Source organism: Lactuca virosa, chromosome 8, assembly GCF_052849685.1.
Source record: "Lactuca virosa cultivar CGN04683 chromosome 8, Lactuca_virosa_CGN04683_v6, whole genome shotgun sequence".
Classification (NCBI taxonomy): Eukaryota; Viridiplantae; Streptophyta; class Magnoliopsida; order Asterales; family Asteraceae; genus Lactuca; species Lactuca virosa.
The window spans coordinates 102,242,871-102,270,804 of NC_136433.1; positions in this window are offsets into that span (position 1 = coordinate 102,242,871).

The window sequence follows — 27,934 nt, forward strand, 5'->3', positions numbered from 1 at the left end:
CACTGAATAGTTAACTCACATCACTCATGAGTTCAGCAATAAAATATGACAGATCCTTATACGAAATCCTTAATATTAAACTCTATGAACCATGGGTGCACCTTCGACCTGCTCTCACTCTCCCCAGGGTGGCTAATCATTCATCACATTGGCCCGCTAAACACTGCACCCACTCATGAAACTGTTGGATTAATGTCTAAGTCCATAACTATAATTGGTAAGACTTGACCCGACCCGGCATGGTCCATTTGGGTTGCATGGCATCATGCATTTGGATAGACTATAATGAGAGAAATAACACTTAAGGTTGGTTAATATATTATAAGTTCTAATATATTAATAAGGTTATTTAATTAGTATTGATCAAGAATTAATTTGGAATTAATTAAGTGATCAAAAGGAGACTAATTAAATATATGGGTTGATTGTGTAAATCATTCATTCTTATATATGTGGGCTTGTGATCCAAGATTCCTTATGTTGGACTAAGTCCATGGGGTGACCCATGGATACTCCATGGAGGTTAAAATCCATGGAGCATAAGGAATGGGTAAAGTTATGAGTTACATGGTGTAACCCTAACAGCCATCATATAAAAGAATCCCATGGCTCAAGAAATCGTGCACTAATGTGTGAGTGTGAGGGCTAGACGATTTTAAGGAGTGTTCAAGTTTCTCTCAAGTTATTCCAAGTGTATTTGGTGTTGTGTGAACCATTTGAGGTGTCACACTTGGGGCACTAGGCACTCAAGCTTCATGAAGACATTCTACATCAAAGAGGTATGTATTCTATCTTGTTATATTTATTATTTTGTATGCTAGATTAGGATAATACCTTGGATGTTCATAATTGTATGTATAATAGAGAAATCATAGATCCAAGGTATTTAGGGTTGCATGTACACTTAGGAGTGTTAGAATGCTCATAACCCAACAGTGGTATCAGAGCCTAGGCTTGTTTTCTTGTTATACTTGCAAAAGTAGCTGAAAAATCGAGTTGGATGCATATATTCGATTGTTTTGGCTGGATTTGGACTAGGAACATTACCCTAAGATGTTTTTGGACTTATAAACTTGTTTTTGATGTGGTAATGTTCATGCTAATCCAATTTCTAAGATAATTGTCATAATTTCAAGATTTGTATTAGTTTGTATGTTCATGCTAATTTCTTGAAGATTGATGATTTGAATTATCTTGTTCTTATGAGGTTCTTAGATTAATAGAAAAGTTGTGTGAAATAGTTGTTTTCAATCCATTTTAATCTAAGAGTTGATTCCAAAGTGTGTTTTTGTAACTTGTCCTCAAGTTATATGAAAAGTCACATTTAAGAATCATAAAACTCATAAAAGTTGGCAAAGGTTACAAAATGAAGAGTCTAGTTCTAATTAAATGGTTTTATGACTCCATAACTTGTCCTCAAGTTATGGAGGTTCAAGAGTCTCTTCATTAAATTTAAAAAAAAAAGTGTAACCTTAATTAGTTCCATAAGTTACAATAAAAAAAAAAGTTATTTTTTTTATTAATTAGTTTAAAGTCTTCAATAACTTGTCCTCAAGATATGGAACATGAAGAATTTTTTTTTTTTTTTTAATTAAAACTACTTTAAACTCATAAGTTATGGAATTAATTAGTTTTGAATAGTTTCAAAACTTGCCCTCAAGTTTTGAAATTTGAAAAGTTTTCACTTATGAATACTTTAATTCCAAGTTAGCCCTTAGAATTTTAAAAGTTAAAATTCAACCTTTATACTTTATAATATTATAAGTTAATAATATTTATATATATGTATAAGAGTAAAGTCAGTCTTACCGTTAGTAGGCCTCATTCACGAAGCCGGTCTATAAGGGGGGTATAAGGTTACTGGCTATAAAATGGCAGATTAATGGATGTCCACTCTCACCCACCGCTTCCTTGACTGGTGGAGGGTCGTTAGCCGAACGGGTAGGACAAGGACTTTTATTCTCCTTTCATTAAAAGTATTAATGATAAATACTAAGTAACTAAACTCTTATTAATACCCAATCTTAGTTACTTAGGAAAATGTGAATTTGGTGCTAACCCATGAAATTACACTTTGCACTTTGCTTAAGTCGTTAGTAGAGCGTGTGTGGTTAACCGGCACACTAACCTGGACTTAACAAGGTAGGCAAAGGGTAACTTAATATTTATCATAGTATCGGTGGAGCGTGTGTGGTTAATCGGCACACTGATTAAGGGGTAAATATTAAGGGTACCAAGTATATTTGCATGGTTATTCACACCTTGTTTTGTGATCCTCGGCATCCCAGTCACAAAACCTGAAGGGCACACTCGAGATTGAAACATGCCTTTGAACAGTTCAATGAATCTCAAAGATCTAGGACTTTCAAATCCAATTAAAACCTAATAAATTATTTCGTTTTTCATGGTGGAAATTGGTCTCCCTAACCCACAAGTCCCATGGATATCATACTTCTTTCACCTCCTCCAATTATTCTCCCTAACCTACAAGTTCCTAAAAATTTTAAGGTCACTCAAGCCCTATTGGCAAGGCAAGGTCTAGGTGTGATCACATCTTGGAGATGTAGTCACATATTGACAAGCCGGGAGAGTTGGGTGTCAAAGTCTTGAGAAAGTTGGTGGCTCAACTACTTTCTAAGTCACATAGTGAGTTCTTTTGGGAATCCTATGAAACAGACTAAGACAAGACCCTTAATGATCTTATCTATTTGCTAAGATCAACTTCCTAAAACGCTATGGACATTGACAATGATGACATTGGATATCTAGTAAAGCTCTCTCTTCCCAATGGAAAGGGATTGGCCATAGTCAACTCGGTTGACCCAATGGTAAAGAGAGAGGCGAAGTCTGAGATAGTCCCATTATCAAGGGTCCATAGGTAACTATTGCCAAAGGAAGGGGCATTGGTTACGAAGCTGCCAAATTTACCTAAGGATGTTAAAGTTAATAAGTTTGGCTCTACTTCAGGTAAAGTCCATTGTCTAACTCTATTAAGTACATGCTGATTCTGATCGCGAACATGGATTTCAATCGCATGGTTCGGTGATCAGAATTTTGGGCTATTACTTAAGAGTTATGATATTTATATTGCTTAGGAATAGATAACAACAAGGTTTTCATATGGATTGTAAGGATAAGTTTTTCCGCAAAGTTTTAAAATAAAAGAAAAAGGTTTTGATTTTAGTTATTTTAAGTATCCTTACAATGGCATTTGTGAAAAGTTGTTGCTTATAAGATTCCATTGATAGCAATATTGGAAAAATGGATTTGATTCTTTCGGTTGTGGTAGTGTCTAATATTACCAAATAAGGAAAGATTCTCATCACCCAAGGTTCAATTGGACCGAAACTTGGAATCATGCAAGTTGTATAGTATGATGAATGAGAACTTTCAGCTTGGAAAATTAAGACTAATTCCTTATGTGAATAAGGAAAGGACTAAGGGATCGAGTACACATTGTTGTGCACTGGTCAAGTCCACCACAAAAGATCAAGAAGACTATTCGTCATGATTTACTTAAGTTCAGTAAATATGGTTATACTTATAAGTTTAAGTATAAGTCTGTAGCATTGGAGAAGTTTCAATGTGAGACAGAACGAATAAGAAGAATCAAAGTATGACAGAAAGATAAAAGTTTCTCAAATCTGAGAAGATGGGAGAGTACTTTAGTATCATGTTTATGATCATCTTAATGATTAAGATACCATATCACAATTGGTCCTCTAAAGTCATCTTAGTGCATTCTTATGACTAAGAAGAGGAGTCATGAATTGTTGAAATGGTTAAATCAAAAAGATGAGTCATACTTCGTTCCAAAACAATTCTTAGAGTCATACTCCAAGATTGTAACTTGAGTGACATATCTTAAAGAAGGTTTGTTAACACTAGTCAAATGTAAGAGTAAAAGGTTATCTACTCTTGTACATTTGAAATTGGTAAGTTGTGATGTTTTGGATAAAATAGAGACCAACTTAGGCCAATTGTGTAAAGTGTTAGTCTTGATAAAGAATCCGCACTATCTCTTGAATATGTGACAAGGGAGTCTTATATGTCAAGAGGACAGTGGGAGTCTTAAAGCTCTTGAAAGTTTCAAGACTTAATCAAGAATAAAACCTAAAGTCCTTCACTAGCACACGACTTGAGGTTTATAACCTATCATGTTGAAATTTTTGTGCCTATTCAAGTTGGCTTTGCATAGGAGTTCTGAGAGTTCTCAATTGGTTGCACAACTACTTGGAAGCAATGGCAGGCACCTGAGCTGCCAAATGGCAAGAATTTAAGATTGCACAAGTTTAATCAATATGAGTTTGGATTTGTCACTAACCTTGTCTTGTGATTATGGTTTTGACAAATTCACATGGATAAGAACACATACACTATTAAATCTAAGTGTCATAAGGTTTCTCTCCGATTCATGAAAATGATGGTGAGGAAACACTTTCACTAAGTAGATTTTAGCTAGATAGCAATTGTGATATTTGCATTCTCAAAGTCGTTAGTGGAGCGTGTGTGGTTTACCGGCACACTAACATGGACTTGTGAGAAGTGGCAAAGGTCTAAACAATTGAGACTATGATTACGACATCCCTTTTCATAGTTCTAAAATTGTTTAGACACACATGTGAGCTATCTAAGAGAGGTGTATGATTTTGATAAAGTTTTATCAAAACAATCTAGTATCAGAAATCTGAACTTTGGTAAGAAAGTCAGCTGATTTCTGAGTACATGTCAAAGCTAGTGGGAGCATAAGTGTTATGCTAATAATCATCATGCTAGTGGGAGCATGATAATTATGACAAAGGTTGCAAGTTAGCAATGTTAATTATAGAAAACAAAAGTTTCAATTCGTGAGGTTGCAGGGGTTGAAAAAGTTGTTTTGCTATAATTAAGGGAGAGGAAATTATACTTCATTTCAATTCTAAAAGCTTAGATTGAGATTTTAATCGTATTTAATCAAGGATATATATATGAATTTCATGTTGGAATGGCTCAACATAAGGAAATTCTATATATGGGTCCATTATTTGCATTCTAAAATTCGATTATGATTACGGCATCCCTTTTCATAATCTGAATTTTGAGAACTTGGCAAATTGAAATGGAAATATTATAGCAAAAGACTGGTTTAGTCTTTATGTGAGACATCATGAATCGTGTCTCATATGCTTCGGATATAGGATCGATTACATGTGCTATATTCATCCTTTCTAAAATTTTCCAAATGCCTGGGGCATTATGAAGGGAAAATGTCTAGAATTGGATATGACTAAAATGATTAAGCAATTGTCGAGGACAATCTAAGGTTTACCAAAGATTGGTTGCTCAAGGACAGTTGGAAGTATAATGTTAATTCTGGAAGGACCATATTGACATAATCTGTAAGGAGGCAACTCTTGTTCAGAAGTAATAGTCAAAATGGAATATGGAAATGTTTCAAAGTTAGAAATTAGTCAATCTGTGTAAGATTAGGAAACTTAATGAAAGAAGGATGTTTCTAAGGAGCTGATCTCCTTTGGAATGCTCTGTAATGATTGTTGTCAAGTCTTTCTGACTTCGTGCATAATCATTAAGAGGATCAATGCATATAAGTTTAGAATCTAACAGATTTCAGTAAATGGCATGAATTTGGAATTCTTGCATTTGCAGTAAGGATTTGGGACTGTGAAAAGAGGATCATTGGAGTGATGTTCAATTGATCTATTTTACAAAGTAAAGATCATAGACAAACATAGTATGCATACTTGGTGTATGGCATGACTAGTGTTTAGAAAACATAGTGTACATGCTTGGAGCATGGGACAACTATTGTTTTAAATTCAAGTATAAAGTTGATAAACCGAAACAATGAATAACGAGTAATCAGTATGGTGATAAATAAAAGTGTTTATTTATATTCATAGGGTTTGATACCATATTTGATTCATTTATTCTTGTGTTTCACTTTGCATGTTTTGACTTCCAGAATAACTAAGTCGCTCTTCCTGAATGATTAAGTTATTCAAACCATCCACAGTCGGTCATATGTTGGAAGTAGATATGAATCAAGACTGTCATGGGTTGGTTTGTAGAGGTCCAAGTTGGTGGACAAAGTGGTGCTACAACACTCATGAGTGCTCATAAGTTCTGAGTATTGGATTCAACCCGCGCTCATTTGAATCACTTCATGGATTTTATCACGAGTGATCATGAGACGATAATATCTTATATTCTTCAAACCTAGAGATATGAGTTGTTACTATGAGTTGGTTATACATTGATTGCATGAAAACGCATTGGTAACTCGATGTTATAAAACGTGCCTTTGTGTATGATTCAACAAGTAGTAGAACAAGCCATATGAGTCGAAGTTTATCCATTCCTTTTACCTTCGGGATAAAAGCGATATCTGTGGGCACCTCGATGATTTAAAGATGATACATGTGAGTGCTTGGCCAAGCCAGGACTGATTTGATTTGTTCAATCAGTCAGTCATCATGAATCGGAAATCGGGAAACAACAAATAGACAGAGAGAATGATTGATAATCCATGTCTCAGTCCATATGATATCTAGAATGGAGGAATATATGATCCCTTATCTAATGGACAAGTCATTGACAAAGGTCAGAGTTCATCGACAAGGTCAGAGTTCGACAGAAGCTTTTGAGAGCTACGATTGCTGATCGGTTCCTGAAGTCATACGCAATAATAGTTTTAGACTTATCCAAGTGGGAGACTGTTGGATTAATGTCTAAGTCTATAACTATAATTAGTAAGACTTGACCCGACCCGGCATGGTCCATTTGGGTTGCATGGCATCATGCATTTGGATAGACTATAATGAGAGAAATAACACTTAAGGTTGGTTAATATATTATAAGTTCTAATATATTAATAAGGTTATTTAATTAGTATTGATCAAGAATTAATTTGGAATTAATTAAGTGATCAAAAGGAGACTAATTAAATATATGGGTTGATTGTGTAAATCATTCATTCTTATATATGTGGGCTTGTGATCCAAGATTCCTTATGTTGGACTAAGTCCATGGGGTGACCCATGGATACTCCATGGAGGTTAAAATCCATGGAGCATAAGGAATGGGTAAAGTTATGAGTTACATGGTGTAACCCTAATAGCCACCATATAAAAGAATCCTATGGCTCAAGAAATCGTGCACTAATGTGTGAGTGTGAGGGCTAGACGATTTTAAGGAGTGTTTAAGTTTCTCTCAAGTTATTCCAAGTGTATTTGGTGTTGTGTGAACCATTTGAGGTGTCACACTTGGGGCACTAGGCACTCAAGCTTCATGAAGACATTCTACATCAAAGAGGTATGTATTCTATCTTGTTATATTTATTATTTTGTATGCTAGATTAGGATAATACCTTGGATGTTCATAATTGTATGTATAATAGAGAAAACATAGATCCAAGGTATTTAGGGTTGCATGTACACTTAGGAGTGTTAGAATGCTCATAACCCAACAGTGGTATCAGAGCCTAGGCTTGTTTTCTTGTTATATTTGCAAAAGTAGCTGAAAAATCGAGTTGGATGCATATATTCGATTGTTTTGGCTGGAATTGGACTAGGAACATTACCCTAAGATGTTTTTGGACTTATAAACTTGTTTTTGATGTGGTAATGTTCATGCTAATCCAATTTCTAAGATAATTGTCATAATTTCAAGATTTGTATTAGTTTGTATGTTCATGCTAATTTCTTGAAGATTGATGATTTGAATTATCTTGTTCTTATGAGGTTCTTAGATTAATAGAAAAGTTGTGTGAAATAGTTGTTTTCAATCCATTTTAATCTAAGAGTTGATTCCAAAGTGTGTTTTTGTAACTTGTCCTCAAGTTATATAAAAAGTCACATTTAAGAATCATAAAACTCATAATAGTTGGCAAAGGTTACAAAATGAAGAGTCTAGTTCTAATTAAATGGTTTTATGACTCCATAACTTGTCCTCAAGTTACGGAGGTTCAAGAGTCTCTTCATTAAATTAAAAAAAAAAGTGTAACATTAATTAGTTCCATAAGTTACAATAAAAAAAAGTTATTTTTTTTGTTAATTAGTTTAAAGTCTTCCATAACTTGTCCTCAAGATATGGAACTTGAAGAGTTTTTTTTTTAATTAAAACTACTTTAAACTCATAAGTTATGGAATTAATTAGTTTTGAATAGTTTCAAAACTTGCCCTCAAGTTTTGGAATTTGAAAAGTTTTCACTTATGAATACTTTAATTCCAAGTTAGCCCTTAGAATTTTAAAAGTTAAAATTCAACCCTTATACTTTATAATATTATAAGTTAATAATATTTATGTATATGTATAAGAGTAAAGTCAGTCTTACCGTTAGTAGGCCTCATTCACGAAGCCGGTCTATAAGGGGGGTATAAGGTTACTGCCTATAAAATGGCAGTTTAATGGGTGTCCACTCTCACCCACCGCTTCCTTGACTGGTGGAGGGTCGTTAGCCGAACGGGTAGGACAAAGACTATAATTCTCCTTTCATTAAAAGTATTAATGATAAATACTAAGTAACTAAACTCTTATTAATACCCAATCTTAGTTACTTAGGAAAATGTGAATTTGGTGCTAACCCATGAAATTACACTTTGCACTTTGCTTAAGTCGTTAGTGGAGCGTGTGTGGTTAACCGGCACACTAACCTGGACTTAACAAGGTAGGCAAAGGGTAACTTAATATTTATCATAGTATCGGTGGAGCGTGTGTGGTTAACCGGCACACTGATTAAGGGGTAAATATTAAGAGTACCAAGTATATTTGCATGGTTATTCACACCTTGTTTTGTGATCCTCGGCATCCCAGTCACAAAACCTGAAGGGCACACTCGAGATTGAAACATGCCTTTGAACAGTTCAATGAATCTCAAAGATCTAGGACTTTCAAATCCAATTAAAACCTAATAAATTATTTCGTTTTTTATGCTGGAAATTGGTGAATCGTCATTCACCTACCTTCAAATATTTTATAGCTTGGATTACGGCATCCCTCTTCTAAGTTATAAAATAGTTTGTTGGGTCCTAGCCTTAATATTTCATATTGGGTGTCATATTAAGGACTTTAAATCAACTATCTTGAATATCTCCCAAAAAGATGTCTGGTCTAGACATTTATGATCTTCCCAAATCTCTTGAAACAAGCTTTCCTAAATGAAGATGATGTCCCATGGATATCATACTTCTTTCACCTCCTCCAATTATTCTCCCTAACCCACAAGTTCCTAATAATTTTAAGGTCACTCAAGCCCTATTGGCAAGGCAAGGTCTAGGTGTGATCACATCTTGGAGATGTAGTCACATATTGACAAGCCGGGAGAGTTGGGTGTCAAAGTCTTGAGAAAGTTGGTGGCTCAACTACTTTCTAAGTCACATAGTGAGTTCTTTTGGGAATCCTATGAAACAGACTAAGACAAGACCCTTAATGATCTTATCTATTTGCTAAGATCAACTTCCTAAAACGCTATGGACATTGACAATGATGACATTGGATATCTAGTAAAGCTCTCTCTTCCCAATGGAAAGGGATCGGCCATAGTCAACTCGGTTGACCCAATGGTAAAGAGAGAGGCGAAGTCTGAGATAGTCCCATTATCAAGGGTCCATAGGTAACTATTGCCAAAGGAAGGGGCATTGGTTACGAAGCTGCCAAATTTACCTAAGGATGTTAAAGTCAATAAGTTTGGTTCTACTTCAGGTAAAGTCGATTGTCTAACTCTATTAAGTACATGCTGATTCTGATCGCGAAGATGGATTTCAATCCCATGGTTCGGTGATCAGAATTTTGGGATATTACTTAAGAGTTATGATATTTATATTGCTTAGGAATAGATAACAACAAGGTTTTCATATGGATTGTAAGGATAAGTTTTTCCGCAAAGTTTTAAAATAAAAGAAAAAGGTTTTGATTTTATTTATTTTAAGTATCCTTACAATGGCATTTGTGAAAAGTTGTTGCTTATAAGATTCCATTGATAGCAATATTGGAAAAATGGATTTGATTCTTTCGGTTGTGGTAGTGTCTAATATTACCAAATAAGGAAAGATTCTCATCACCCAAGGTTCAATTGGACCGAAATTTGGAATCATGCAAGTTGTATAGTATGATGAATGAGAACTTTCAGCTTGGAAAATTAAGACTAATTTCTTATGTGAATAAGGAAAGGACTAAGGGATCGAGTACATATTCTTGTGCACTGGTCAAGTCCACCACAAAAGATCAAGAAGACTATTCGTCATGATTTACTTAAGTTCAATAAATATGGTTATACTTATAAGTTTAAGTATAAGTCTGTAGCATTGGAGAAGTTTCAATGTGAGACAGAACGAATAAGAAGAATCAAAGTATGGCAGAAAGATAAAAGTTTCTCAAATTTGAGAAGATGGGAGAGTACTTTAGTATCATGTTTATGATCATCTTAATGATTAAGATACCATATCACAATTGGTCCTCTAAAGTCATCTTAGTGCATTCTTATGACTAAGAAGAGGAGTCATGAATTGTTGAAATGGTTAAATCAAAAAGATGAGTCATACTTCGTTCCAAAACAATTCTTAGAGTCATACTCCAAGATTGTAACTTGAGTGATATATCTTAAAGAAGGTTTGTTAACACTAGTCAAATGTAAGAGTAAAAGGTTATCTACTCTTGTACATTTGAAATTGGTAAGTTGTGATGTTTTGGATAAAACAGAGACCAACTTAGGCCAATTGTGTAAAGTGTTAGTCTTGATAAAGAATCCGCACTATCTCTTGAATATTTGACAAGGGAGTCTTACATGTCAAGAGGACAGTGGGAGTCTTAAAGCTCTTGAAAGTTTCAAGACTTAATCAAGAATAAAACCTAAAGTCCTTCACTAGCACACGGCTTGAGGTTTATAACCTATCGTGTTGAAATTTTTGTGCCTATTCAAGTTGGCTTTGCATAGGAGTTCTGAGAGTTCTCAATTGGTTGCACAACTACTTGGAAGCAATGGCAGGCACCTGAGCTGCCAAATGGCAAGAATTTAAGATTGCACAAGTTTAATCAATATGAGTTTGGATTTGTCACTAACCTTGTCTTGTGATTATGGTTTTGACAAATTCACATGGATAAGAACACATACACTATTAAATCTAAGTGTCATAAGGTTTCTCTCCGATTCATGAAAATGATGGTGAGGAAACACTTTCACTAAGTAGATTTTAGCTAGATAGCAATTGTGATATTTGCATTCTCAAAGTCGTTGGTGGAGCGTGTGTGGTTTACCGGCACACTAACATGGACTTGTGAGAAGTGGCAAAGGTCTAAACAATTGAGACTATGATTACGGCATCCCTTTTTATAGTTCTAAAATTGTTTAGACACACATGTGAGCTATCTAAGAGAGGTGTATGATTTTGATAAAGTTTTATCAAAACAATCTAGTATCAGAAATCTGAACTTTGGTAAGAAAGTCAGCTGATTTCTGAGTACATATCAAAGCTAGTGGGAGCATAAGTGTTATGCTAATAATCATCATGTTAGTGGGAGCATGATAATTATGACAAAGGTTGCAAGTTAGCAATGTTAATTATAGAAAACAAAAGTTTCAATTCGTGAGGTTGCAGGGGTTGAAAAAGTTTTTTTGCTATAATTAAGGGAGAGGAAATTATACTTCATTTCAATTCTAAAAGCTTAGATTGAGATTTTAATCGTATTTAATCAAGGATATATATATGAATTTCATGTTGGAATGGCTCAACATAAGGAAATTCTATATATGGGTCCATTATTTGCATTCTAAAATTCGATTATGATTACGACATCCCTTTTCATAATCTGAATTTTGAGAACTTGGCAAATTGAAATGGAAATATTATAGCAAAAGACTGGTTTAGTCTTTATGTGAGACATCATGAATCGTGTCCCATATGCTTCGGATATAGGATCGATTACATGTGCTATATTCATCCTTTCTAAAATTTTCCAAATGCCTGGGGCATTATGAAGGGAAAAGGTCTAGAATTGGATATGACTAAAATGATTAAGCAATTGTCGAGGACAATCTAAGGTTTACCAAAGATTGGTTGCTCAAGGACAGTTGGAAGTATAATGTTAATTCTGGAAGGACCATATTGACATAATCTGTAAGGAGGCAACTCTTGTTCAGAAGTAATAGTCAAAATGGAATATGGAAATGTTTCAAAGTTAGAAATTAGTCAATCTGTGTAAGATTAGGAAACTTAATGAAAGAAGGATGTTTCTAAGGAGCTGAACTCCTTTGGAATGCTCTGTAATGATTGTTGTCAAGTCTTTCTGACTTCGTGCATAATCATTAAGAGGATCAATGCATATAAGTTTAGAATCTAACAGATTTCAGTAAATGGCATGAATTTGAAATTCTCACATTTTTCGATAAGGATTTGGGAGTGTGAAATTAGAATCATTGAAATTATGTTCAATTGGTTTATTTCACAAAGTAAGGATCATAGACAAACATAGAGTGCATACTTGGTGTATGGCAAAGCTATTGTTTAAGAAAAACATAGTGTACATGCTTGGAGCATGGGACAACTAGTGTTTTTAATTCAAGTATAAAGTTGATAAAACCGAAACAATGAATAATGAGTAATCAGTATGGTGATAAATAAAAGTGTTTATTTATATTCATAGGGTTTGATACCATATTTGATTCATTTATTCTTGTGTTTCACTTTGCATGTTTTGACTTCCAGAATAACTAAGTCGCTCTTCCTGAATGATTAAGTTATTCAAACCATCCACAGTCGGTCATATGTTGGAAGTAGATATGAATCAAGACTGTCATGCGTTGGTTTGTAGAGGTCCAAGTTGGTGGACAAAGTGGTGCTACAACACTCATGAGTGCTCATAAGTTCTGAGTATTAGATTCAACCCGCGCTCATTTGAATCACTTCATGGATTTTATCACGAGTGATCATGAGACGATAATATCTTATATTCTTCAAACCTAGAGATATGAGTTGTTACTATGAGTTGGTTATACATTGATTGCACGGAAACGCATTGGTAACTCGATGTTATAAAACGTGCCTTTGTGTATGATTCAACAAGTAGTAGAACAAGCCATATGAGTCGAAGTTTATCCATTCCTTTTACCTTCGGGATAAAAGCGATATATGTGGGCACCTCGATGATTTAAAGATGATACATGTGAGTGCTTGGCCAAGCCAGGACTGATTTGATTTGTTCAATCAGTCAGTCATCATGAATCGGAAATCGGGAAACAACAAATGGACAGAGAGAATGATTGATAATCCATGTCTCAATCCATATGATATCTAGAATGGAGGAATATATGATCCCTTATCTAATGGACAAGTCATTGACAAAGGTTAGAGTTCATCGACAAGGTCGGAGTTCGACAGAAGCTTTTGAGAGCTACGATTGCTGATCGGTTCCTGAAGTCATACGCAATAATAGTTTTAGACTTATCCAAGTGGGAGACTGTTGGATTAATGTCTAAGTCCATAACTATAATTGGTAAGACTTGACCCGACCCGGCATGGTCCATTTGGGTTGCATGGCATCATGCATTTGGATAGACTATAATGAGAGAAATAACACTTAAGGTTGGTTAATATATTATAAGTTCTAATATATTAATAAGGTTATTTAATTAGTATTGATCAAGAATTAATTTGGAATTAATTAAGTGATCAAAAGGAGACTAATTAAATATATGGGTTGATTGTGTAAATCATTCATTCTTATATATGTGGGCTTGTGATCCAAGATTCCTTATGTTGGACTAAGTCCATGGGGTGACCCATGGATACTCCATGGAGGTTAAAATCCATGGAGCATAAGGAATGGGTAAAGTTATGAGTTACATGGTATAACCCTAATAGCCACCATATAAAAGAATCCCATGGCTCAAGAAATCGTGCACTAATGTGTGAGTGTGAGGGCTAGACGATTTTAAGGAGTGTTCAAGTTTCTCTCAAGTTATTCCAAGTGTATTTGGTGTTGTGTGAACCATTTGAGGTGTCACACTTGGGGCACTAGGCACTCAAGCTTCATGAAGACATTCTACATCAAAGAGGTATGTATTCTATCTTGTTATATTTATTATTTTGTATGCTAGATTAGGATAATACCTTGGATGTTCATAATTGTATGTATAATAGAGAAAACATAGATCCAAGGTATTTAGGGTTGCATGTACACTTAGGAGTGTTAGAATGCTCATAACCCAACAGAAACTTCCACCCACCCTGCAGCACCCGTGTATGTTAGCCATACATAACACTGGATCATGTAGACAGTCGAATACTTGATCCTACCCTAAGCCGTTCATCAAACAAGAACAGGAAATAAGGCAAAACCAAACATTCTCAGGCTATAGAATCTTAGTTATGTACAACTCTGATGCATACACTAAGCAACTACAGTAATGATGTCAATTTCATATAAGTAAGAACCCTAGGATATCAGGCATCATATAATCAGGCAATTCTATCATGCAATTCCTGAAGATCCCTAGCCTATCACTAGCATGTTGTTCTAACATATCACAATATCAAATAATAGTATGGTATTTTGGGGTCTACTTACTGGCTCCGATTGATCGTACACATCACATCCTCCTTAAGTATTTTGAAAACCATTTAAAAATCATTTTGAAAATCTTTTTCCTTAGTTTGAGATTGGATTCACACGAGTGTTCCTCCAATTCACTCAAACCATGGCTCTGATACCAACTTGTAACATCCATAAAAATTCAATAAATTTAAACTTTTCAAAACAACCCATTTTCTTAAGAAGTGTTTACAAAAACCATTATTTCCAAAACATTGTTTAAAAATCAGAATCACTTTCAACATAGTTTTCAAAACATTCACATTATCAGTGTTCCAAGAAATAATAAGTCCAAAACGCGAGGATGTGTACGGTCACGCCTTCACCTTGAGACGATCCACTAAAGTACCTGAAACCATAAACCAAAACTGTAAGCACGAAGCTTAGTGAGTTCCCCCAAACAGATAACATATACAAATAACATGTACTGGGTCCACAGTTAAAAGACTGGATTACCCCTTGAGTCTACAGTATGAGTCTGGATTGCCTATCCGGCCCACAACTCATATCTGGCTTGCTCTCGAGCCCACAGAGTAAGTCTGGCTTGCCCTTGGGCCCACAACTTATGTCTGGCTTGCTCCCTCAGTCCTTGGACTAGAATACCAATGAGTAGCCCTCATTACGAGTCTGCCATACCACCCGGTCCTCAGCTCGTATCTGGAATCCTAATGAGCCCTCAGTATGAGTCTGACATGCCCTCCCTGGCCCTCAGCTCATATCTGGAATGCTAATGAGTCCTCAGTATGAGTCTGGCATGCCCTCCCTGGCCCTCAGCTCATATCTGGCATACTCCAGGGTTTGTTGGCTACAACACAAAGCAGTACAACCTCAACCCAATCCACACAATATGACGACATATAACAGATAATATCATATACAGATAAACAGACAGTATCACAGGTAGTCCTACAGATCTACCAGACTAACATATCAAGACCATCATAACCAGAACAACATGCATATCTATTCCATACTTGGCATGTCAACAATATCAGGCTATCAACCAAAGGTTCGGCCTTGGTGCCTTCGACCCAAAAGTACAGTGAGGAAAACTCACCTCGAATGGGCTCTACCTGATGTAGAGTCAAACTTATTGACTTTAACATCCTTAGGTAAATTTGGCAGCTTTGCAATCAACGCCCCTTCCTTTGGCAAAATAAACATATGGACCCTTTGGTAATGGGACTATCTCAGACTTACCCTTTCTCTTTACCATTTGGTCAACCGGGTTGACTATGGCCAATCCCTTTCCATTGGGAAGAGAATGCTTTTTCTGGATTTTTAGTGTCACCATTGTCACTGTCCATAAAGTTTTTGGGAAGTTGATCTTCTAATCAAATTTGCTTTACTATCGTTCCAAATCATTGCTGATTCAGCAGCACCAAGCAAATAAATATGATCATTAAGGTTCATGTCATAGTCTGTATCATAGTAGTCCCAAAGGAACTCACTATGTGACTTAGAAAGTGATTGAACATCCTACTTTCTCAAGACTTTGACACCCAACTCTCCCGGCTTGTCAATATGTGACTTCATCTCTAAGATGTGATCACACATAGACCTTGCTTGCCATTAGGGCTTGAGTGACCTTGAACTTGTGGGTTAGGGAGAATAATTGGAGGAGGTGGAGGAAGAGAAGTATGACTTCCATGAGCCAAACTCGGGAAGTCATATTCATTAGGAAAGCTTGGTTTGGGAAGATCATTGTTGTCTAAACCAGACATCAACAATGGGAGAAATTCACGTAAAGTTGATTTAAGTCCTTAATATAACACCCAATATGATATATTAAGGCTAGGACCCAACAAACTATTTTATAACTTGGAAGAGGGATGCCGTAATCCAAGCTATAAAATATTTGAACGTAGGTGAATGACGATTCACCAATTTCCACCAAGATAAATGAAATGTATTATTAGGTTTTAATTGGTTTTGAAACTCCTAGATTCTTTTGAGATTCATTGAACTTTTCAATGGCATGTTTCAATCTCGAGTGTGCCCTTCAGGTTTTGTGACTGGGATGCCGAGGATCACAAAACAAGGTGTGAAGTAACCATGCAAATATACTTGGTACCCTTAATATTTACCCCTCAATCGATGTGCCGGTTAACCACACACGCTCCAACGATACTATGATAAACATTAAGTTACCCTTTGCCTACCTTGTTAAGTCCAAGTTAGTGTGCCGGTTAACCACACACGCTCCACTAACAGCTTAAACAAAGTGCAAAGTGTAATTTCATGGATTAGCACCTTATTCACATTTTCCTAAGTAACTAAGATTAAGAATTTATAAGTGTTTAGTTACTTAGAATTTATCATTATACTTATAATGAAGGGAGAATTATAGTCCTTGTCCTACCTGTATTTATGGATTAATAATACTCTATTAATTAAACTAGACTTTTAATTTAATTAAACTCAAACCATATATTTATGAATTAATAATACTCTTTTAATTAAACGCTTTAATTAACTATTAATAAAGTCCATAAGAGTTAATTTGAACTTTTCAACAAAACATCATAATTCCAATTATTAAACTCAAAAATAAAACCATTTAATTAATTGTTTAAGTTATGAACCCAAGAGTTTTAGAATTCAATTCTTTTTTTCATAAAAAACTTTTCTCAAATTCCAAAACTTGAGGGCAAGTTTTGTAATTCTTGAAAACCTTTGGATTCCATAACTTATGGAATTAATGGTGTTTTATGATGAAACTTTCCATGTTCCATAACTTAAGAACAAGTTATGGAATTCTTTAAAACATTAACACCAAATTTTGTAATTCCATAAAAACGTTGAATCAATTTTTTTTTTTAAAAAAAAACTTTCATATCCATAACTTATGGAAGTTTCAAAAACCCTTAAGATCACAACTTTAAAAAAAACTTTTGAGCTCCAAAATTTTATGACAAAATATGTAACTCCTTAAAACATTTAGATCAAACTTTCAAAACTAATAAAATAATCATATCATTTTATCTTTTACTAAATTTGACCTAATTCAACTCATATAACAAATGATTCAAATTTTACAAATAATTCGTTTTTCACAAAACAAGTAATTATCTTAAAATTTGACATACGTCATGTTTTTTTTCCTTTTTTTTCAACTTGAAAATAAAACATTTGCATCAATATAACAGAAAACAACCCATGGCTCTGATACCACTGTTGGGTTTTGAGAATTCTAACACTCTTATGGTGTACATGCAACCCTATAAACCTTGGATCTATGTTTTCTCTATTATACATGCAAATATTAACTATTCCAAGGTTTCATCCTAACTAGCATATTATGAAGCACCTATACTACAAAGTTCTAGTTAGATGACATACCTTTTGATGTAGCTTGATGTCTTCAAGCTTTAAGAGCTTAGCCCCAATAGTGTGGAAGCCTCAAATGGAATCACAAATCACCAAAACACCTTGGAAGAACTTGAGAGAATATGTATGCACACTAAAATCGGCCCACTCTTATTTTCACACACTTGTGCCAATTTTGTGAGCCAAGGACCCCTTTATATATTATGGAGGATTAGGGTTACATCCATGTAAACCCTAATACTCATGACCTTTCATTTACATAGGATCCATGGGTTAAAAGCTCCATGGACCATCCATGAAAGCTTAGCCCAACCTAAATGAACTTGGCCCATTCCATATATATAAGAGTCCATATTTAATTAGTTCTTTTTGATCACTTAATTAATTCTAAATTAATTCTTGATCAATACTAATTAAATAATATGATTCCATATTAATATATTAGAACTTATAATATATTAATATAAATCATAAATATACTATTCTCAAAAGACTATCCATATAAATTGTGCCGGTGAAGTGCAACCCAAATGGACCATGCCGGGTCGGGTCAAGTACATACCAAATATAGTTATGGACTTAGACATTAATGCAACAGTCTCCCACTTGGATAAGTCTAAAACTACTATTGAGTATGACTTCAAAACTTAACTGGCAATCGTAGCTCTTAAAGCCGCTGTCGAACTCTGACCTTATCAATGACTTGTCCATTAGATAAGGGATCATATATTCCTCCATTCTAGATATCATATGGACTGAGACATGGATTATAATCATTCTCTCTGTCCATTTGTTGTTTCCTGATTTTCGATTTATGATGACTGACTGATTGAACAAATCAAATCAGTCCTGGCTTGGCCAAGCACTCACATGTGTCATCGCTAAATCATCGAGGGGCCCACAGATATCGCTTTTATCCCGAAGGTAAAAGGAATGGATAAACTTCGACTCATATGGCTTGTTCTACTACTTGTTGAATCATACACAAAGGCACGTTTTATAACATCGAGTTACCAAATGCGTTTTCGTGCAATCAATGTATAACCAACTCATAGTAACAACTCATATCTCTAGGTTTGAAGAATATAAGATATTATCGTCTCATGATCACTCGTGATAAAATCCATGAAGTGATTCAAATGAGCGCGGGTTGAATCCAATACTCAGAACTTATGAGTACTCATGAGTGTTGTAGCACCACTTTGTCCACCAACTTGGACCTCTACAAACCAACCCATGACAGTCTTGATTCATATCTACTTCCAACATATGACCGACTGTGGATGGTTTGAATAACTTAATCATTCAGGAAGAGCGACTTAGTTATTCTGGAAGTCAAAACATGCAAAGTGAAACACAAGAATAAATGAATCAAATATGGTATCAAACCCTATGAATATAAATAAACACTTTTATTTATCACCATACTGATTACTCATTATTCATTGTTTCGGTTTTATCAACTTTATACTTGAATCAAAAACACTAGTTGTCCCATGTTCCAAGCATGTACACTATGTTTTTCTTAAACAATAGCTTTTCCATACACCAAGTATGCACTCTATGTTTGTCTATGATCCTTACTTTGTGAAATAAACCAATTGAACATAATTTCAATGATTCTAATTTCACACTCCCAAATCCTTATCGAAAAATGTGAGAATTTCAAATTCTTATCATTTATCGAAATCTGTTTAGATTTTAAACTTATATGCACTGACCCTCCTGTAATGAATATGTATAAAGTCACAAAGACTTGTCAACAGTCATTATAAGGTATTCTAATGGAGATCAACTCCATGGAAACTAAGTCTCATATTCAAAGTACATTGCTTTGGACATGCTTCTTGCATTAAGTTTTTCTAATCTTACACAGATAACTTCCACCTATGGAGACAACTCCATATTCCCATTTTGACTACCCCTTCTGAACAAGAGTTGCCTCTTTTCAGATTAGGTCAATATGGTCCTTCCAAAGTTAACACTATACTTCCAACTGTCCTTGAGCAACCAATCTTTGGTAAAGCCTTAGATTGTCCTTGACAATTGCTTAATCACTTTAGTCATATCCAATTCTAGATATTTTCCTCTTAATGCCCCCGGGCATTTGGAAAATTTGGAAAGGATGAATATTATAGCACATGCAATCGTTCCTGTACCCAAAGCAAATTGGACACGATTCATGATGTCTCAGACAAAGACATGATTCTAGACTAGTGTTTTGCTACAATATTTTTTATTTGCCATGTTCTCAAGATTTGACTATGAACAGGGATGTCGTAATCATAATCGAATTTTGAGAACGCAATATATAGAATTTCCTTAAGTTGAACCAATCCAACATGAAATTCATATATATATTCTTGACTAAAGATGATTAAGGTCTCAATCTAAGCCTTTAGAACTGAAATGAAGTATATCCTCTCCCTTAATTATAGCAAAACAACTTTTTCAATCCCTGCAGCCTCACGAATTGAAACTTTTGTTTTCTATAATTAACATTGCTAACTTGCAACACTAACAATAATTATCATGCTCCCACTAACATGATGATTATTAGCATAACACTTATGCTCCCATTAGCTTTGACATGTACTCAGAAATCAGCTGCACTTCTAGAAATCAATACTTTATTGACTTTCTTACCAAAGTTCAGATTTCTGATACGAGATGCTTTGATAAAACTTTATCAAAATCATACACCTTTCCTTAGATAGCATGCATGTGTGTCTAAACAATTTCAGAACTATGAAAAGGGATGCCGTAATCATAGTCTCAATTGTTTAGACCTTTTGCCATCTGCTTCAAATCTACTTGGTGGAAGTGTTTCCTCACCATCATTTTCATGAATCGGAGAGAAACCTTATGACCCTTAGATTTTATGGTGTATGTGTTCTTATCCATGTGAATCGTCAAAACCATAGTCACAAGACAAGGATAATGACAAATCCAAACTCATATGGACTGAACTTATGCAATCTTAACTTCTTGCCACCTGGCAGTACAGGGCCTGCCATTGCTTCCAAGTTGTTATGCAACCAATTGAGAACTTTCAGAACTCCTATGCAAAACCAACTTTAACTGGAATGGGCACAGAATATGTCAACACGATAGGTTATAAACCTCAAGTCGTGTGCTAGTGAAGAACCTCAGGTTTTATTCTTGATTAGTTCTTGAAATTCTTTTTAGGATCTTTAAGACTCCCACTATCCTCTTGACATATAAGACTATCTTGCCAAATATTCAAGAGATAGTGCGGATTCTTTATCAAGACAAACACTTCACACAATTGGCCTTAGTTGGTCTTTGTTTTATCCAAAACATCACAACTTACCAATTTCAAATGTACAAGAGTAGGACACTTTTACTCTTACATTTGAAAATTGTTTTAAACCTTTCTTTAAGATATGTCACTCAAGTTACAATCTTGGAGTATGACTCTAAGAATTGTTTTGGAACGAAGTATGACTCATCTTCCTGATCTAACCATTTCAACAATTCATGACTCCTCTTCTTAGTCATAAGAATGCACTAAGATGACCTTTAGAGGACTAATTGTGATATGATTTCTAAATCATTAAGATGATCACAAACATGATACTAAAGTACTCTCCCATCTTTTCAGATTTCAGAAACTTTTATCTTTCTGCCTAATTTGATTCTTCCCATTCGTTCTGCCATACATTGAGACTTTTCCAATGTTTTAGAATTATACTTAAACTTGTAAGTATAACCATATTTACTAAACTTTAGTAAATCAAATAGTCTTAACGAGCTTTGTGGTGGACATGACCAGTGCACAAGAATGTGTACTCGATCCCTTTAGTCCTTCACTTGACTCACACATCCATGTGAACAAGTAATTAGTCTTGATTTTCCAATGCTTGAAAGTTCTCATTCATCATACTATTCAACTTGCATGATTCCAAGTTTCGGTCCAATTGAAACTTGGGTGATGAGGAACTTTCCTGATTTGGTAAATTTAGACAGTACCACAAATGAAAGAATCAAATCCATTTTCCAATATTGCTGTCAGTGGAATATATAAGCAACAATTTTCCACAAATGCCATTGTAAGGATACTTCAAATAAATAAAATTAAACAATTTTCTTTTATTTTAAAACTTTGCGGAAAAACTTATCCTTACAATCCACATGGAAAATTGTTGTTATCTATTCCTTAGCAATATATCATAACTTATTAAGCAACTGCTCAAAATTCTGATGCGATCGAAATCCACCTTCGCGATCAGAATCAGCATATACTACCTTTAAGATTTCACTCTATTCTTTGATTCTTAAAACATCAACATGTGACCCAGTCACATCATGTAATGAGGATCTCAGAATAGAACTTAACAGAGTTAGATAATGGGCTCTACCTGATGTAGAGTCAAACTTATTGACTTTAACATCCTTAGGTAAATTTGGCAGCTTTGCAATAAACGCCACTTCCTTTAGCAAAATAAACATATGGACCCTTTGGTAATGGGACTATCTCAGACTTAGCCTTTCTCTTTACCATTTGGTCAACCGGGTTGACTATGGCCAATCCCTTTCCATTGGGAAGAGAATGCTTTTTCTGGATTTTTAGTGTCACCATTGTCACTGTCCATAAAGTTTTTGGGAAGTTGATCTTCTAATCAAATTTGTTTTACTATCGTTCCAAATCATTGCTGATTCAGCAGCACCAAGCAAATAGATATGATCATTAAGGTTCATGTCATAGTCTGTATCATAGTAGTCCCAAAGGAACTCACTATGTGACTTAGAAAGTGATTGAACATCCTACTTTCTCAAGACTTTGACACCCAACTCTCCCGGCTTGTCAATATGTGACTTCATCTCTAAGATGTGATCACACATAGACCTTGCTTGCCATTAGGGCTTGAGTGACCTTGAACTTGTGGGTTAGGGAGAATAATTGGAGGAGGTGGAGGAAGAGAAGTATGACTTCCATGAGCCAAACTCGGGAAGTCATATTCATTAGGAAAGCTTGGTTTGGGAAGATCATTGTTGTCTAAACCAGACATCAACAATGGGAGAAATTCACGTAAAGTTGATTTAAGTCCTTAATATAACACCCAATATGATATATTAAGGCTAGGACCCAACAAACTATTTTATAACTTGGAAGAGGGATGCCGTAATCCAAGCTATAAAATATTTGAAGGTAGGTGAATGACGATTCATCAATTTCCACCAAGATAAACGAAATGTATTATTAGGTTTTAATTGGTTTTGAAACTCCTAGATTCTTTTGAGATTCATTGAACTTTTCAATGGCATGTTTCAATCTCGAGTGTGCCCTTCAGGTTTTGTGACTGGGATGCCGAGGATCACAAAACAAGGTGTGAAGTAACCATGCAAATATACTTGGTACCCTTAATATTTACCCCTCAATCGATGTGCCGGTTAACCACACACGCTCCAACGATACTATGATAAACATTAAGTTACCCTTTGCCTACCTTGTTAAGTCCAGGTTAGTGTGTCGGTTAACCACACACGCTCCACTAACAGCTTAAACAAAGTGCAAAGTGTAATTTCATGGATTAGCACCTTATTCACATTTTCCTAAGTAACTAAGATTAAGAATTTATAAGTGTTTAGTTACTTAGAATTTATCATTATACTTATAATGAAGGGAGAATTATAGTCGTTGTCCTACATGTATTTATGGATTAATAATACTCTATTAATTAAACTAGACTTTTAATTTAATTAAACTCAAACCATATATTTATGAATTAATAATACTCTTTTAATTAAACGCTTTAATTAACTATTAATAAAGTCCATAAGAGTTAATTTGAACTTTTCAACAAAACATCATAATTCCAATTATTAAACTCAAAATTAAAACCATTTAATTAATTGTTTAAGTTATGAACCCAAGAGTTTTAGAATTCAATTCTTTTTTTCATAAAAAACTTTTCTCAAATTCCAAAACTTGAGGGCAAGTTTTGTAATTCTTGAAAACCTTTGGATTCCATAACTTATGGAATTAATGGTGTTTTATGATGAAACTTTCCATGTTCCATAACTTAAGAACAAGTTATGGAATTCTTTAAAACATTAACACCAAATTTTGTAACTCCATAAAAACTTTGAATCAATTTTTTTTTTTTAAAAAAAACTTTCATATCCATAACTTATGGAAGTTTCAAAAACCCTTAAGATCACAACTTTAAAAAAAACTTTTGAGCTCCAAAATTTTATGACAAAATATGTAACTCCTTAAAACATTTAGATCAAACTTTCAAAACTAATAAAATAATCATATCATTTTATCTTTTACTAAATTTGACCTAATTCAACTCATATAACAAATGATTCAAATTTTACAAATAATTCGTTTTTCACAAAACAAGTAATTATCTTAAAATTTGACATACGTCATGTTTTTTTTTCCTTTTTTTTCAACTTGAAAATAAAACATTTGCATCAATATAACAGAAAACAACCCATGGCTCTGATACCACTGTTGGGTTTTGAGAATTCTAACACTCTTATGGTGTACATGCAACCCTATAAACCTTGGATCTATGTTTTCTCTATTATACATGCAAATATTAACTATTCCAAGGTTTCATCCTAACTAGCATATTATGAAGCACTTATACTACAAAGTTCTAGTTAGATGACATACCTTTTGATGTAGCTTGATGTCTTCAAGCTTTAAGAGCTTAGCCCCAATAGTGTGGAAGCCTCAAATGGAATCACAAATCACCAAAACACCTTGGAAGAACTTGAGAGAATATGTATGCACACTAAAATCGGCCCACTCTTATTTTCACACACTTGTGCCAATTTTGTGAGCCAAGGACCCCTTTATATATTATGAAGGATTAGGGTTACATCCATGTAAACTCTAATACCCATGACCTTTCATTTACATAGGATCCATGGGTTAAAAGCTCCATGGACCATCCATGAAAGCTTAGCCCAACCTAAATGAACTTGGCCCATTCCATATATATAAGAGTCCATATTTAATTAGTTCTTTTTGATCACTTAATTAATTCTAAATTAATTCTTAATCAATACTAATTAAATAATATGATTCCATATTAATATATTAGAACTTATAATATATTAATATAAATCATAAATATACTATTCTCAAAAGACTATCCATATAAATTGTGCCGGTGAAGTGCAACCCAAATGGACCATGCCGGGTCGGGTCAAGTACATACCAAATATAGTTATGGACTTAGACATTAATCCAACATGAATGACTTCACTCCATCACCATCCCCAAAAAGAAGCCAAACACACAACAAAAACCTAAAATAAGGAGATCTAATCATCTACAAGTCAATGTATGAACTTGATACCTTAAAGTGACTGCAAGAAATGGAGTGATTCTGGATCCATGACTTCCTTCTCCAAGCTAGAAACTTCAAGATCTTCAAATTCCTTCACAATGCACAAAATGAACACAAAACTTCCTTTCAAGGCTCCAAAAACTTGACAATGGAGTCTACAACTCGTTTTAGGGTTTTCATAACAATGGAGGCTGATAAGGAGGCTAGAAAATAGACTTAAGGCCTTTAAATAGGGTGCAAGACCCTAAAAATTAGGTTTTCCTTCCCAGCTGCCAACTCGCCGAGTTGAGGCTCCTCAACTCGTCGAGTTGGTTCATTTAAATTCCCGCGATTCTTTCATCTTCAACACGTCGAGTTGGTCCCTCCAACTCGTCAAGTTGGCCTAGAAATATAGTTTGGCACAAATATTTTTGGTTCTTAAAAAGAAACAGGGTTATTCTTAACAATTTCTCTTCAAGATTTCGGATGTTACAAAAGAGCTCCAAAATCCCTTCCTTGGCTGAACCCAATACCACCGTGGTCCATTCCAAAACTCCGCGAGTAATCTCCGATGAGATGAACTCCCGCGTCCGCGCATCGATCGGCTCAGTACCTGATCCTGAGCCGGATCTAGAATCTGAACCTGATCATGAGTGCTCAACACCATACTGAAACAACATGCAAAAGATTTGAATACACTCAAGAATCCTCATCCCACAGGCTTCCTAGATTCTCCAAGACTCTCCCCGATTCGAGTATGGATCCTGTGCTTTCAGTAGTACAGGCCCAATACTACCTTCCACACCTATCCATACTTTCCTCAAGAATCCTCCTGAATACTCTAAGTCACCTTCTTAAATCCATACATCAAACACTCGCTACCCGACGCAACAAGGCCCACCGAAGCAATCCCTATGCTTCCTAGGTTCCCGACCCCACCCTGCCATCAATTGTTGAAGAACACCCCATAATGTCAGTCACCCACCTCATGAATACAATCACATGTAACAAAGATTAGATAATCCTTCGAGTAACAGACTCATACCTAGAACGGTTGGAATCAGACAAGAGCTGTGCAATAAGGTCAAATCCATCACTCTGAGATTATTCAACCCTTGTCACATGTGAATTGACATATTCACTTAGTAGCTAACTCCCATTACCTAAGAGTTCTACAAAGCACAAAGCAAGCACATTCGTGCAGTAGCACTCCAATCTACATCATAATCACGAGCATCCAATTTCACATACTACCACTCATACTAGGACCTCCCGCTCCCGTTACTGATTTCCTTGCACAAAAAAAACTATACTCCATCTAGCATCCCCTTCTTCCTAGACTATCAGCCATCACATATCAGGCCAACCTATCACTGGCTAATCAGAACTAGCATGCAAGTCTACAAGCTCCTACAATAGGCATACAAGGCATCCCTCCTAGCATTCTATCATGCAAAACTGAGCAGATCCTTAGCCCTACCTAGCATGCGGTTCACAGATTCACAGATCAAAGCATATTAGATAACATGTATGGGTATTTTGGGAAAACTTACTTGAGCTCGGCTGATTGCATGCACCACACCCTTTCTTGTTTTAGAAAAAATCCCTTTCTAAAATATGTTTCTTTTTGAAAAACTTTACCAAATCCTTAGTTTGAGTTCAGACACACCCGAGAGTGTGTCTGAATCCCTCAAACCAAGGCTATGATACCAACTTGTAACGTCCCATAAATAATGATATAAAATTTTCAAAATAAGATTAATAAATCGTTAATACATAACATTTCCATAAAACCAAGTTAATTGAGATTTATCAAAACATCATCAAATCAGAGTAGATCACAGAATGCGAAAACATGTGGTGTGTGCTCTGCAATCATCCCGAAATCTTCCATTTGAAAACCAAAGTACCTGAAACATAAACTGAAAACCGTAAGCACAAAGCTTAGTGAGTTCCCCAGGATACCTCATACCACACATACATAAAATCACATAATGGGCCCCGCCCGGCATCTGACCCCGTCTGACATCGAGCCCCGCCCGACATCTAGCCCCGCTCGGCAAACAAATTTGTCAATCACCAGGCCCTGCCCGACATAAGCATATAAACATACACACATGTCATAATCATAGAGATAAATAGAATACATACATATATTGGGCCCCGTCCGTCATTGGGTTATACCCGGTAACATAAAAACACATACCTATAACTAGCACACAATATACTTATCAGGCCCTGCCAGGCATCGATCCCCGCTCGGTAAACATAAAACACATGACAAGTGAAAGAGTCACGCAGACAACAAGCATACTAATCATAACAAACCATGGGTCGTCATTGGTGTCTTCGACCTGTTAATCATAGTAAGGAGACTCACCACGCACTGGCGAATCATTCAGATAATCTCAGGCAGTTGGCTGACAGATCCCCGCGCTATCAATCACAAGTTAAACATCCATCAATAATCAGATCCGACCCACACTAAGTGTCCAAATTAAAAGATCTTTTTACCCTCTCTATAGCTTGGTCCTAAAGCCAAAACCCAATTCAAAAATCCAAAAGGATCAAACATGGCCCAAAACATCCCAAGGTCAACCCTGATCAAAATTCTGGTCAAAGTCAAAGTCAATAGTCCATTTTGACCAAACACGCCGTGTTGACTTATCAACATGCCGTGTTTCTTCATTATCCAAATTCCAAACCGT